Below are 13,777 nucleotides of genomic sequence, written 5' to 3'. Positions count from 1 at the left end.
AGCCAAATCTTAGAAGAAAAAAATATAAATGAAATTGAGGAAAAATACTGAGATAGAGAAAGAGGAGGGAAGGCCAGAACCCACAGCACCACTTTGTAACAAGACTGCAAAAAGACAGTTGATATCAGTTACAAAGGCCATCTAGAGACTGCTCCTCCTGGGAATCCATCCCATAAGTAGCTTCCAAACCCAGTCACCATTGATGGTGTAAAGAAGTACTTGCTGACAGGAGCCTGATATGGATGTCTCCTCAGAGGCTCTGCCAGAATCATACAGATATAGATAAAGATGCTTGCAGTTAACCCTCAAACTGAGCATGGGGACCCCAATGGAGGAATGAGAGAGAGGACTGAAGGAGCTGAAGGGGTTGCAACCCCATAAGAAGAATAACAATATCAACTAACCCCCCCCCCCAGAGCTCCTAGGAACTAAACTACCAACCAAAATGTACTCATGGAAAGACCCATGGTTCCAGCCACATATGTAGCAGAGGATGAACTTATTGGGTATCAACGGAAGGAGAGGCCCTTGGTTCTGTGAAGGCTTAATGCCCAAGTGTAGGAAAATGCCAGGGCAGGGAGGCAGGAGTTGGTGAGTTGGAGGGGGAACATCGTTATAGAAGAAGGAAGGGGGAATGGGAGAGGGGAGAACCCAGAAAAAGCATAACATTTGAAATTTAAATACATAAAATGTCCAATAAAAAATTAAAAAAGGAAATCGCAAGAAAATAGCCCAAAGAGATTTTTTTCTGCTTTGATAAGAGAATTAAAAGAAGATGAAAGAAATCTTCAAGATTGTCAAGAATTTGCGTAGTAATTCATAGAAGCACAAGATTTAAAAATATTTAAGGAAGCAATAACAACCTATGGCTTACATTCACTATGAGTGAAACAGATCCTTAAGTGGGCACTCAAAATCATATAATTTCAAAAGATTGAGGATGACAGTCATCTTAGAGCCTGGCTCTCAATAATAATGACTAACACGGTAGAAAGATGTGGCTTCTATCATGGAGCAAGGAAACAGGACTAGAGGCACTGATATTGTCAAGTGTCAATTACTAGGTGAAGGCCCATATATATTTTTTTAAAGATTTATTTATTTATTTTATGTATATGAGTATACCATTGCTGTCTTCAGACACACCAGAAGAGGGCATCAGATCCCATTACAGATGATTGTGAGCCAGCATGTAGTTGCTGGGATTTGAACTTAGGACCTCTGGAAAAGCAGTCAGTGCTCTTAACTGCTGAGACATCTTTCCAGCCTGGCCCATATTTTGAATTGAGAGTAGAGATTGCTCTCGATCATGCTCTCCTAGAACAATAGCCTTACATGCTTGGGACAAGGCTGAAGAATAGAGACAACCTGAGTCATTTGCAAAAAGATTCCAAGGTTCAAATGAAATTTTCACTAACTTTTTACAAAGACCAACTACATCTCTAAAGAGAACAATATCAGATCTAAGTGCTAGAAAAATTTTAATTGAATCGTTAGCTAATCCTGGATGCTAAAAGGGTATTAGGAACAAATCTACACCTCTTTATGAATGGATTTATAGTACTACAGATATAGAATCCAATGCCCACAATTCAGTTATGGCTGGATAAACAATTATGGGGAGATAAAAAAGACAAAGTTCTCATTGCTGTGTCTGTGAAGAATCAGGTCATTCTTGAAGGACTGTAGACAAACAGAATTCATCTATACTACTACTACTGCTGCTGCTGCTGCTGCTGCTGCTGCTGCTGCTGCTACTACTACTACTACTACTACTACTACTACTACTACTACTACTACTACTACTACTACTACTACTACAATAATTCCAGGAGAAAGATTTCTGGAAAATGTAGAGGCAACAGACTTATGAGGAACAGGTCATGAATGTAGATCATCCAAAGACATTTGAGGTGCTTCCTTGATGTTAGAAAACTGACGAAGGGCCCGACTCAAGGCCCGACAAAAAGGAACATGAGCCATTCATTTCCTGTCCACCAAGGAAAGACTGTTCTGAAAAACAACTTGAATAATCAAAGCCTGATAGAACAAATAGAGTTGCTCAAAACCTAAGTAAACTATTTAACAGAGATAGAATTGCTCCTATGGATTAAACAGGAGATTCTAAGGATACCTAAAAATAGACATTTGGTAAACTACTGTAAACAATAAGAAACCAGTGTTAAAATTACAGTTAAATGGAACTGATATTGACAGATTAGTGGACACGGGAGTTGATGTAATTATGATATCATAAGATTCCTGGACTCCAGTTTGGGTACTTCAATAAAGTGATATCACTGGGAAGTCTTACCACAAGGATTTTGAGTAGTCCTACCTATGTCAATATTTTGTACAGTAGCCATTAAAAATTCGCAAACAGCTTCCTTAGTCCATAATTTATTACTATATGGATAATATCTTACTGGTTTGTTCAGATACTAGTACCATAGAAAGAGAGTTTTGCCTTGCTAGGGATTACAAATTGCTCCTGAAAAAATACAAAGATGAGATTCTTCTATTAGCTATTTAGGATGTAAGATAGATCTACAAAAGATCCGAGACCCCAGACTGCCTCACTGCTGTCTCCTCAAACAACTGCATCCAAGAGAATTTCAAAATTCAGTGTCACAAACTGTTTCAGTCAGGACTTCGCTTAAGCCCTGAGCTTTCTCTGCATGCGGAGACTGGGCAACAAATGCTGCTCCTAGCTTTCTGAAGACTCAATAATACTTTATTTTTCTTAGAGCCCCTGCAAAGGAAAAATGATGCACCCAGACAGCAGGATGCAACTTTAAGAGAGTGATATCCCCAGTCCCAAGGGTTAGGGTAGATGGTTTTGGTTGTTCAGTTATCAATTAAGGGGTATTAGTTATAAGTTGTTATTGTCTTAGCCTGGGAGGAAACAAAATAAGAGGTTAGATTTAAGATTTCTCTTTCCTTTTCCTTTTCTCTCCTCTATCTTCTTTTCTCTCCTATCTGTTGTTAAGGGGGAAAAGGAAAAAGAAGGGATGAAAAGAAAAAATAAGAATATAGGAATAATAGGCATAGAGGGCAAATTACTGAATTTACTCCTAAACCATAGCGCTATTACTAACCAAAAATCTTACATTGTTATAGATCTTTGTATATCAATAAAAATTAAGGTTTTATTTGGTTACAACATACTATGTAATGACTTTTTAAAAAGTATTATTCCTATGGAATTCTTTAAAAAATGCATTGTTAAGTTCTAGTCCAGTTGAAAGATGCTATTACAAACTATTTAAGATAATTTAGAAATGCAAGTTAAAAGACAACCAAACTCATGGTCATATTAGATACTAGTCTGGTTTATTACATAAATATGGTTACAATTAAGTTACATAGAAGAATGGCCCACCATGCATTAAACTACAAGGAAATGAGAACTTTAATGAGGGCAATAATAACCTATTTTAGATGGTTCATATATACATTATGCGTGTCACTGCCACCATCATATGTAGAGAAGCCTCATCTAATGAATACTGTGTTTACTCCCACTGAACAGACAAGAACATTGAGGCTCAGCGGCTTTCTACTAAATGGACAAGCTAAAGAGTTGGTCTGGGTCATGTGACCTTGCAGCGTGTGCACACATACTTACCTGTGTGGTTGCAACAATTCTCTACCCTTTAGCTTTTCATTTACTCTGTATGAGTGAAAGTGGGCCTGGGACAATGCAAAGACAAATGCGTAGTATTGGAATAGCTGCTGTTAACAAAGATGCAGCCTAAGAGCCTCATCGCACAAGAGCCTAGGGAATATCTTGGATCTGGGACTGAAGTGAGGGGACCCTAGAAACAGTCGTTAGAGACACCGATGAGACTCTTGGGAACACTCCGTTACTTCCCAGGGATGGAAGGCAGACTTGGAAGCACAGCTTTCTAGTTGTAGGCAGGGATGCTGAGCCAGTGTCTTAGTTATCACTACTGCGATAAAACACTATGACCAAAAAGCAAATCAGGGAGGAAAAGTTTTGTTGGAGGAAGTCAGGACAAGAACTCAAGCAGGGCTGAAACTTGGAGGCAGGAACTGATGCAAAGGTCAAGAAGGGGTGCCACTTATTGGAGGCTTGTTTCCCCTGGCTTGCTCTGCCTGTCTTCTTCCAGAACCAAGGACTACAAGCCCAGAGATGGCACCACCCACAATGGGCTGGGCCTTCCCCATTGATTACTAATTGAGAAAATGCCCTATTTTTCTCATGGTGGTACTTCCTCAAGAGGAGGGTCCTTTCTCTGTGATGACTCCAGCTTGTGTCAAGGTGACACAGAAACAGCCAGTACACATACCTGTACTGCTTACTATGTGTATAGCTGGAGACAAGTTAGTTAAGCTGTCTGCCTGGTACTTCATCTCTGGGAAGATATTTCTTCCAAAAACAAACTTTCCTTTTTATTTCACGACTGTCAGGAGCAAGGAATCATTTATGCATGAAAAACCTTGAAAACCGCACCTGGCACACGGGAGGAGTTCAGTAAGTGGTGGTGACTGTCGTTTTATTATATTGCACTTCCCCTCTCTGTCTCCAGCTGTCAGGTCTAATATAGAGAGCTGTTTTCACTGGAAGTTGGGCCAGGCCCTGATGGGGGAGGGGTGCAATGAGCCTCCCTTCTCTCCCGACCCCCCCCCCTGCCCCAGGCCTGATACTGATACTGTTAGTACAACTGGACCTATCTCATTTGGCTCAAGAGCTCTACCTTAGCCTTTAGTAAGGACAACAGGTAATAGCAGCTAATGTTTGTTTAGCAAATGGTGAGAATTTTAAACACTTTCCATAGATCATAACCTCTGTATCAGTCTTACTAGATAGCACTATGGGTAAAACACACACACACACACAAACACACACACACACACACACACACCACATTCTAAGAAAACCAACCAACAAACAACAGAATAACCCCACAAAACTGTTTAAAAGTCAGCATTGGGAGGAAAAGTCACTGTCTCAGCTATCTGCTGTGTTTGAGTTCTGTGAATGCAGAGGAGCTTCTGCTATTTGGGGATCCTTTTGTCTTCTTTGTGTATGTCTGTGTTTCCTAAACTGGCTTCTGAGAGAACCAGCAGCACAAATGGTATCACATTTCTCAGAATGAAGATGGAGTGAGAAGTCCACCCAACGCAGTCCCTGGTGCTCAAGACCCACTTAGTGTGGAAAGACCAGTGTGTGCTGACTGTGTGATGTCTGCCACCATTTCCTTCCTCCTCAGTGTATGCATTCATTGAACTGCTTAACCACAAATGTCAAGTCAGCTTGTGAGGCAGGGGGATTCCTAGAAATGAGTGTGACCCAAGTAGACAATGAAAATACATCAATCATTTCTTATTCACTCTGTGCTGGAGAGGAAGCAGCTGTGACAACCAGGTTTTCTTCACATCTCCTTTTCACCATTGCTTCATCCTGCGTGTCTGTGAGATACACTTACTGCTGGAGTGCTCTTCTACATGCATAATTTCTGTCCACGCTGAATCCACATGAACTGGAGTTACCAGTCTCATTCATCTTACATTTCTAGGGCTCCTAGGATCCAGCTATATGAAGAATTTGGGAAATACATTAGATTTGTAGTCTTTAGTGAGAGAAATCCTTGGACACAGGAAAGAACACTAAACTAATTCTATCTTTATAATCTCTACATGTGTTTCTATTTTAGGGAAATTATATCTTCAAAACAGTTTTCTCCCCCTTTGGCAAAGATCAAACCCAAGGCTGGGTAAGAATTCTACCACCGAGCTACATGTACATTCCCAACCCATCACTTAAAATTATTTTAATCAGATTCTTCATGTACACAAAAGCCGATGGTTGAGTCAGACCTACCCGGTGTCACGGCAATTCCTGCTCTGTCTTGTCCATGACAAGTCCATGTTCTTAACTTACTGCCTCTCAGGGTTTCCATTTTATCCATGTCCTACTGATTTCTCCCTTGCCCGTCAATCACCGCCATCAATTCAGTACTAATGCTACAAATATCTTCTCAGTATGGACATTCTCCCAGTCCTATATCCCCCTGAGGTGTTCATCTGTTCTATTGTGACCATTCGCTGTGTCATTCAGAGGTGTTCATTCACCCACCCACAGGAGATCTGTGTTTCCTGGATCCATGCCTTCCAGGGCTGGGTGTTCCTCAGAAAAAAGCAGATGCCCAATGTAAGACTATCACCCATCTTTGTAAAAAATAAACACAAATTCACTGAGGCATCCAAGAACAACAAAATGAGAAATGTATCATGTAATATCTCTGCTATAGGGAGGCATTTCTGTGTGCTCTCAAAATGGTTGGGTTTTTCTAAGCATTTACCAAAAAAAAAAAAAAAAAAAAAAAAAAAAAAAAAAAAAAAAAAAAAAGAAAAGAAAAAGAAAAAAGAAAAAAAACCATTCACGTGTGAAAATTTACAAAGATAGTTAAATAAGGAGTCTCTAGTTGCCTATATTCGCCAATGCCTCATACAGATATACACGTACTTGTGCTTTTTCTTTCTTTCTTTCTTTCTTTCTTTCTTTCTTTCTTTCTTTTTTGTTGTGCTAATTGAAGGCAACTAGCTACCATTGCAAAATTTGTGTCTAAGTATCTCAGCATAAATCTCCACATTCTAAGAATAATTTACAACAAAACCATACTACTGCTTATATACAGAAGAACCGTTACTATGAGGTCAGTATGAAAAGTTCCAAAATGTCATTTGTTCTTGTCAATAAAGTAATAGCAACAGCCCATAAAAGTGTGTCTTTTCCAGAGTCAGTTGCCAAGAACTGCTTTTCACTTTGAGGTTTTAAAATCACTGATTTTGATTGTCAAGTTGATTGAATGAAAGAAAGGCTGGGAGTTAGCAAAGCATTCCTCGGTACATGTCTGTGGTGTTATTTCTAGCAACAGCTTGGTCACTGAATACCTACCCCTGTGTCAGCTGCCTAATGAATGGACTGCTCCCAGATGAATTCGCATTGGCTGTGCTGGAACATGGGGTAAGGTAGAGGAGGATCTGAGCCAAGGACGATGGTTATTAATGTACATCCTTGGGAGTTGTAGCTGGCTCGATACAACTTCTCTCCTTGTGTGCTTCTTTTCTCTGTTGCCATGATGTGTCTATTCTGCCTACCTACCATGAAGAACTGTCTTAGAACCCTGACTCTTCTCTTTAGGCTGTTTCTGTCAGGTATTCTGTCACAGTGATCAGAGAAGTAATGAATACAGGATCTTTCATCTATAAGGGTTTCCCATTGGAAAGTATCTTAAGTTTACTTAACTATAGTTTATTAACATTAACTATAGCTAATTAAAAAAACTGGCAATTAATCCTATGAGTCTAAACACAAGAATTGACTCATGTAAGTGTCACTGTCACCAGGGTATAGGAAAATTCATTCCTTCACTACTTTTCCTTGAAATGCCTTTCTGTGTTCTCACTCTCTCATGTTGGCATGGCAACCGTTGACCCCACTGACTGCACTGAGCATACCTAGGCTCAAAGGTGTGGTTCCCCTGCAGAATGTCATAGAAATAGAATCAATAATATGTTCAAATTGGATTTTATTCCCATTGTATGATTCTATTATACTTCACAATGTCTAGGGTATCAAAACTTTATTTACTTTCAGTTATAAAGACTCACTACCGTTTTACATCTATATTTACTAAACAAGATTAGAATTGTTTCCAGGTTTTATTGATTACAAATAATGACACTGTACATATTTAGACACGAGTTTTATGTGAACGTAAGTTTTTATTTCCATAAATATCTAGACGTGGCTGGTAAGTTCACATGGTAAGTATAAATTGAAAAGAAAAACAAAAACAACCCTTCCAAAACATTTGCCAACAGGCACTCACTTTGAATTCTTGCCGTAGTGTAGGAGAGGTCCAGCTGCTTGTGCCTGCCTACAGTTGGCATTCTGTTCATTACTAATGTTATCCTCACATGTGTGTTTCCTAACTCTAGGATTCTTGGTGGAAAATTTGTTTGTCTTTTGCTTCTTTATTTTCATATTGTTGAATATCGGAAGTTTTTCATGTGCCCCAAATAAAACTCCTTCATATATATTGTTTATGAACCTTCAATTTGTCTTCCCTCATTTTTTAATAGAATGTGCCAGGGATCCAAAGTCTTCATTTGGATAAAAAACTAATTTATTTATTATTTATTCTGTGGGTTGTGCTATTGATGCTTAAAATGCATTTTTTTGTCTGAAAGGCAAGAAAAATTTCTTTTGTATTTTTAAGGCATAAATGGCATAATTGGACTTCCTCTTTTCACTACTCAGTAAGAATTGTAGTCATCCCACTCTCTCTTTACATGTTTCCCTCATGTAGGGATACTTTCTTCCTGTCTTCTCAGAGCACATAACACTCATGTGCTGCCCTTTTATCTATAACTCCCTTCTCTTATAACTCACTTCAGTTTATAAAAGAGGAACTATGAGAGCTTCCCCTGATGTTTCTTCTGTTACTTCTGACTCATCTGGAAACCCGTGTAGACAGGTCTTCACTGCTTTTTTTCAAGGAAAATACTGAGGAGAGAAATGTGTGTATTCGTGTGTGTGTGTGTGTGTGTGTGTGTGTGTGTGTATGTATGTGTGTGTCTTCATGTACATGTAGGTGTGTGTGTTGCTTGATAGTGTTCATTGTGTGAACAAATGTAGTGGTTTAGATGGGAATTAAACTCAAACTATGTATTAAGCTTCATCAATGAGAGCCTTTATTCATGGTATCTAACTCAATAAGAAAATAGAAAGTATGATAAATAACAAAGATGGGATTAAAAAGTAGTGACTTTTGCTTTTCCTACAACATAGAAGAGGTATGCTCTTCCATTCTTCTTTTAGCAGGAGGCTGCACAAATTCAATCAATACCCTCAGCTGATCTTTCGAGAGAACGCTCATAAACCTTTGTCTTCTGCCAGGCACTGAGCTTACGAGTGAGTTCCTTTCCCTGTTTGTGAGTTTTTTCCTGCCATCCACCCTAAAGGTGGAGCTAAGGGAATTGGTTTATACCAGGTTCGAAAGCTTGCTATTTGCTAAACAGAGAACCATTCTTTGCTTTCATATAAAAAAATAACACAAGGCTATCAACACACATTTGTTCAACGGGTTCGTAAGCTGGTACATCAGAAGCACCTGCAGGGTAGGATCAGGGGGAATGGACATTGTAATCCACTTTGAAGACCCCAGTGCCTGGCAGATTAGCTGGTGCATTTGGGAGCACAGTCCCAAGTTACCGAAGACCAGCATCCTGAAACTTAAAAAATGAAAAAAAAAAAAAAAAGGAAAAAAATTACTTCTACAAAATTGTACCAAATAAAAACATTTCATGATTCATAGTTTTGTAGATATCTGAGTGAATGGAGTCAGCAAAAAGAAACGGAGTATCTATCTATGTGAAGTTTCTATAAGAGGTTTCCCTATGGAGTATCTATCTATGTGAAGTTTCTATAAAAGGTTTCCCTATGGAGTATCTATCTATGTGAAGTTGCTATAAGAGGTTTCCCTATGGAGTATCTATCCATCTATGTGAAGTTGCTATAAGAGGTTTCCCTATGTCTTTTGAATGGCCTTTAGTGTTATTTATCCCTTTCCATATCCCCTCCTCTACCAGTCCGCCAACATTCCAGTTTAACCCTATCTGTTCCATTATTACCCTCTCACCCTTTACAACAGAACATTTTGTCTCCCCTTCCTTGAATGATCTTTTGCCCCCACATGACTTCTTATTAATTTCATGACTTTTGTGAACATTCCAAATTGAAAAAAAAGTATCAGAAAATTTAAAGCTAACACCCAGATATGAGATAAAACATATTTATCTTTCTGGGTCTGGGTTACTTCACTCAGCATGATTGCTTCCAGCTCCATCCATTAACTTGAACATTTTATAATCTCATTGTTGTTAATGGCTAAACAATATTCCATTGTGTAAATATACTATGTTTTCATTTAATTATGTAAATTTAATTACCCATGATTTATTTTATGTTAAATTGTTTTCATAAATTTTTGGTTTGTCCCCTTGGGGTCAGGGAGGGTACATGTTGGACTCTGTCTACAATGTCTAGCTTGTGTGAAACTTTCGGTTCAGTTCCTGGCATCAAAATTTGATGCTTGTTTTTGCTTGGCCAGGAGAATAGTATTGAGTTTGAAAACTGAAGAGCAACTTCTCTTTGCAGTTTGCTTTTGGAAGCAATTAAATACATCATGTTTCCTCCCTTGAACAAGTCAAATAATTGAGGCTAAGAATTGGAAAGATCTGTGTGTGTGGAAGTTTGGGGAGGAAAAGGGAAAGGTAGAAGGAACTTCATTCCTATGCTTTCTGTTCACATCTCACTCTAGTGTGAGACCAGCGACTTCTCCAGGGGTGCTAAAAGGACCCCGCACTGAGCTTCCAAAGCTTTTCTGTGATACCAATGAAACATGTCTCAGCAATTCCTTCTGAAAACCATCCAATGGGCTGTTAAATCATAGCACACAGTTTTACAAATGGAGGCAATTGACGTTTCAACTCCAGGTTATTAGAGGTGCTTGAACGTAAAGGCTGATGTTAGCAGCAGAACCACACCTAAGCTGAAAAGCAAGTCTTTTGATACTGACTTTGAATGTAAAAAATAAAATGGAGATATTTTAGCAGTTCTGAGAAATACACATCTATACAGTGAGGTGGTTACTCTACATATACCCACATAGGGGTGATTGCCCTACACATATGTACAGAAAGACTCACAGCGAAAGAATACTCCAAAGCATGAAAAATTACTACATGTGTAGGATTCATGGGAAATAACATGTTCAGCTTAAGAAACAAGGGCATAAAGACCGGAGGCATAGGCTTTGACAAGAACTGTGTGGCATTATCTGTACATGAAGACAATACGGTGGTATACTAAATATTTAACTGATGGTCCAGGAGACTTAGTAAGAACATGTTAAGCTGGCCAGATACAAAACAGACAGGTGAGACACATTCCTCACACTTCTGCACAGACTCACAGGTCAGTTTGCTTAAGGGCCTAGTGTAACTGATCTAAGCATATTCTGAATTTTGCCTGTTTTCTCACAGAATTCAAGCCAAGAATCAAGATCCCTTCATTCTGATCCTTACCCTCCCCCCCCCCTTTTTTTTGGTTAATCACGTTTTTTTTTTTTTTTTTTTTTTTTTTCCAACAATACCCTTGCCTACACAGACATGCTTCTGCTCTTAGCACATTAGAAACATCACCTTCAAGCACCTCTAGTAACCTGGAGCTACAACCTTAGTGTCCACTTGTAAAGATGGAGACGAAAAACCCACTGGAGTATTTTTTTTCAGAAGGAAGGAATGATCTTCTCTGGCAGTTGTTGAGAAATATTTCATTTGTGTCACAGAAAAGCTTTGGAAACTCAGTTCAGGATTTTTTGAGTATTTTGCATGCTTTTGTTCCTGGAGAGGTAGTTAGTCTCACTGTAGAATCCTGCACAGCTCCTATGGACTAGAACACCAATCATGAAGCACACATTGAGAGCCCCATGGCTCCAGTTACATATGCAGTGGAGAATAGCAGTGTCTGGATCAAGGTGAGGTCTTTGGTCCAGTGAGGGCATGCTTGCCCAGTGTAGGGGAAGCCAAGACACTGAGGTGGAGAGAGTGATTGGGAGCTAGTGCTCCTTCGTGAAGACAAGTAGAGATGGAGGGGGGTGGGAGTGGAGTGGGGAGAAAAAGATAAACAAACCTCTATCAGCACAATTTGGCATGCATTCACTTCTAATTTAAATGATATAAAAATTATTTTTTTGTCTTATTGAAAAAAAATGACATAAGAACAGAAAACTTTCTGAGCATGGGCACTACAGATCAGGACTGTTCAGGTGTCTCTCTACCATTCCTGTCTCTGTGACCAAAGTGTAACCTGTGCTGGAGTCAACATCTAGTTTCTACAAACCTGTCCCTGTCTCTAAGTAGGAACTGAAGGAGCGCTAACTTCCTTCTTTTCATGTCTTTTGTTTGTTCTTTGTACTGCAGGTGGCCAGAGCCATCAAATGGTTAGATCTCAAACCTGAGATAAACAGTCACGATGCCTCTTAACATGTCCAAGATGATGCTTGTCACCTGGTTCGTCTAGTTTCCCTCATTCTCTACCTGTTACAAGGGTCCTCCTTGCTGTATGCCCTGCCCTCTACCCTGTAGTCTCCAGCCAGAGGCCAGAGGATGGGTTGTCTTCCCTCCAGCTGCTCATTCCCTATATAATCCAATCATTTTGGTTATGCTGGTTTTATCTATTTATTTATTTACATTTTACCCCTTTGACTTCTCGGTCTCATGATTTTTGTATTTTTTTTGTTGTTGTTTTAATTTTTGTTTTTTATTTTCTTTTGTGAGGAAGATTGCCAGGGCAGAGGGCAGACGAGAAGGGAGGTGGAGTTGAGTGGGGCTGGGGTGCATGATGTGCACTTCAAGAATTAATTAAAGTTTTTTTTTTTTTTGAAAAAGAAATGAACACACGTGGCTTTCCCTTACGTGAACAACAGCCCCAGTATTCCAGGAAGCTATCTGTCTTTGGGCAACTGGAGCTTACAGGTTAAAGGAATTTTTGTTTTATAGATCTCTTAAGCACAGTAATTTAAAACTTAAAACATAACTTTAACTCTCATACCTCCCAGCTCAGGAGCTGGTCTCTCCCAGATGTCTCTGCCTCTGGCTATGTTCTCTCTTTTATCTACAGTAAATTAAACATTACTATATGAGCAGTCGTATCTTTCTCTTCCTCTCTGTCTCTCTGTCTCCTTCCTTCCTTTCTTCCCTCCATCCCTCCCTTCCTTTCTTTCCTCACAAATATGGCATGTTTGGATGCTTCAGAGATAGACTGGGCACCTCACAGTCACAAGCACTGCGGAAAAAAGTTCCATCCAGTTTTTCAACTGGAGATAAATGGTCCCTAGCCCACAGTTCTGTCCTTTATGTCAAAAAGTCCTTAGTTCTGGATCCCACGGAGCTTTATTCACCCTGATGTGCCCTTGGGCTGAACAGTATTAAAGGAGAGATTCTGTCTAAGGTAGAACTGGAGGCCAGTCTGAAAGGCTGATGTAATCTGCCCACCTCATACCCATTCAAACCTGATGACTAAAGGAGAGAAAATAGTAGAGGCAATTACTGAAGGTAACAGTCATATAGAAGGGAAGTTTCACTCTTCAAAAGTAACTGTTTTTTGTCAATTCTTCCAAAGCACACATGAATATAGAATTTCTGGTAATGGGTTAATATGCCCTAGGGAAAGAACATGATCTCAAGTTTCAGTGAGAGCAAGTGATAAAGCCCATTCCTGACACACAGCTCCAGTGGGAGTCCTTAGAGTTGTGTGAAACATTTTGGAGAATTACAGACACTTGCAATAGGTGAAGAAGTTATCACTAGATTCACAGGACATGCATTAGGTCTAGGTCTACTGTGTTTAGAAATGGCTTCATATTATATATTACCACATTTCCCAACACACTCTTTTTAATGTTGCTAAAGTCTCACTGATATATGACCCTGGCTACGGCTTGCTGTATTGACCACTGGGTTGTTACTGAGGCAGAGGAGAGGTAGTAGAAAACCTTCCAGTGATAAAGCTTAGGGTGAGGGCCACTAGAGATGCTTACCTTGGGAAGAGATTAGGCTAAGTCTCACATGGCACTTGAGCTCTCAGTGACCAATTCTTGGACTCTTGTGATCCATCTATCCTTGAACTCTTCTGACCACTGAGCTTTTGTGAGAACCAGTTATAAAAATGAAGGTGACC

This window comes from Micromys minutus, assembly GCF_963924665.1.
Source record: "Micromys minutus genome assembly, chromosome: 1".
Taxonomy (NCBI): domain Eukaryota; kingdom Metazoa; phylum Chordata; class Mammalia; order Rodentia; family Muridae; genus Micromys; species Micromys minutus.
This window is presented reverse-complemented; position numbering follows the sequence as displayed.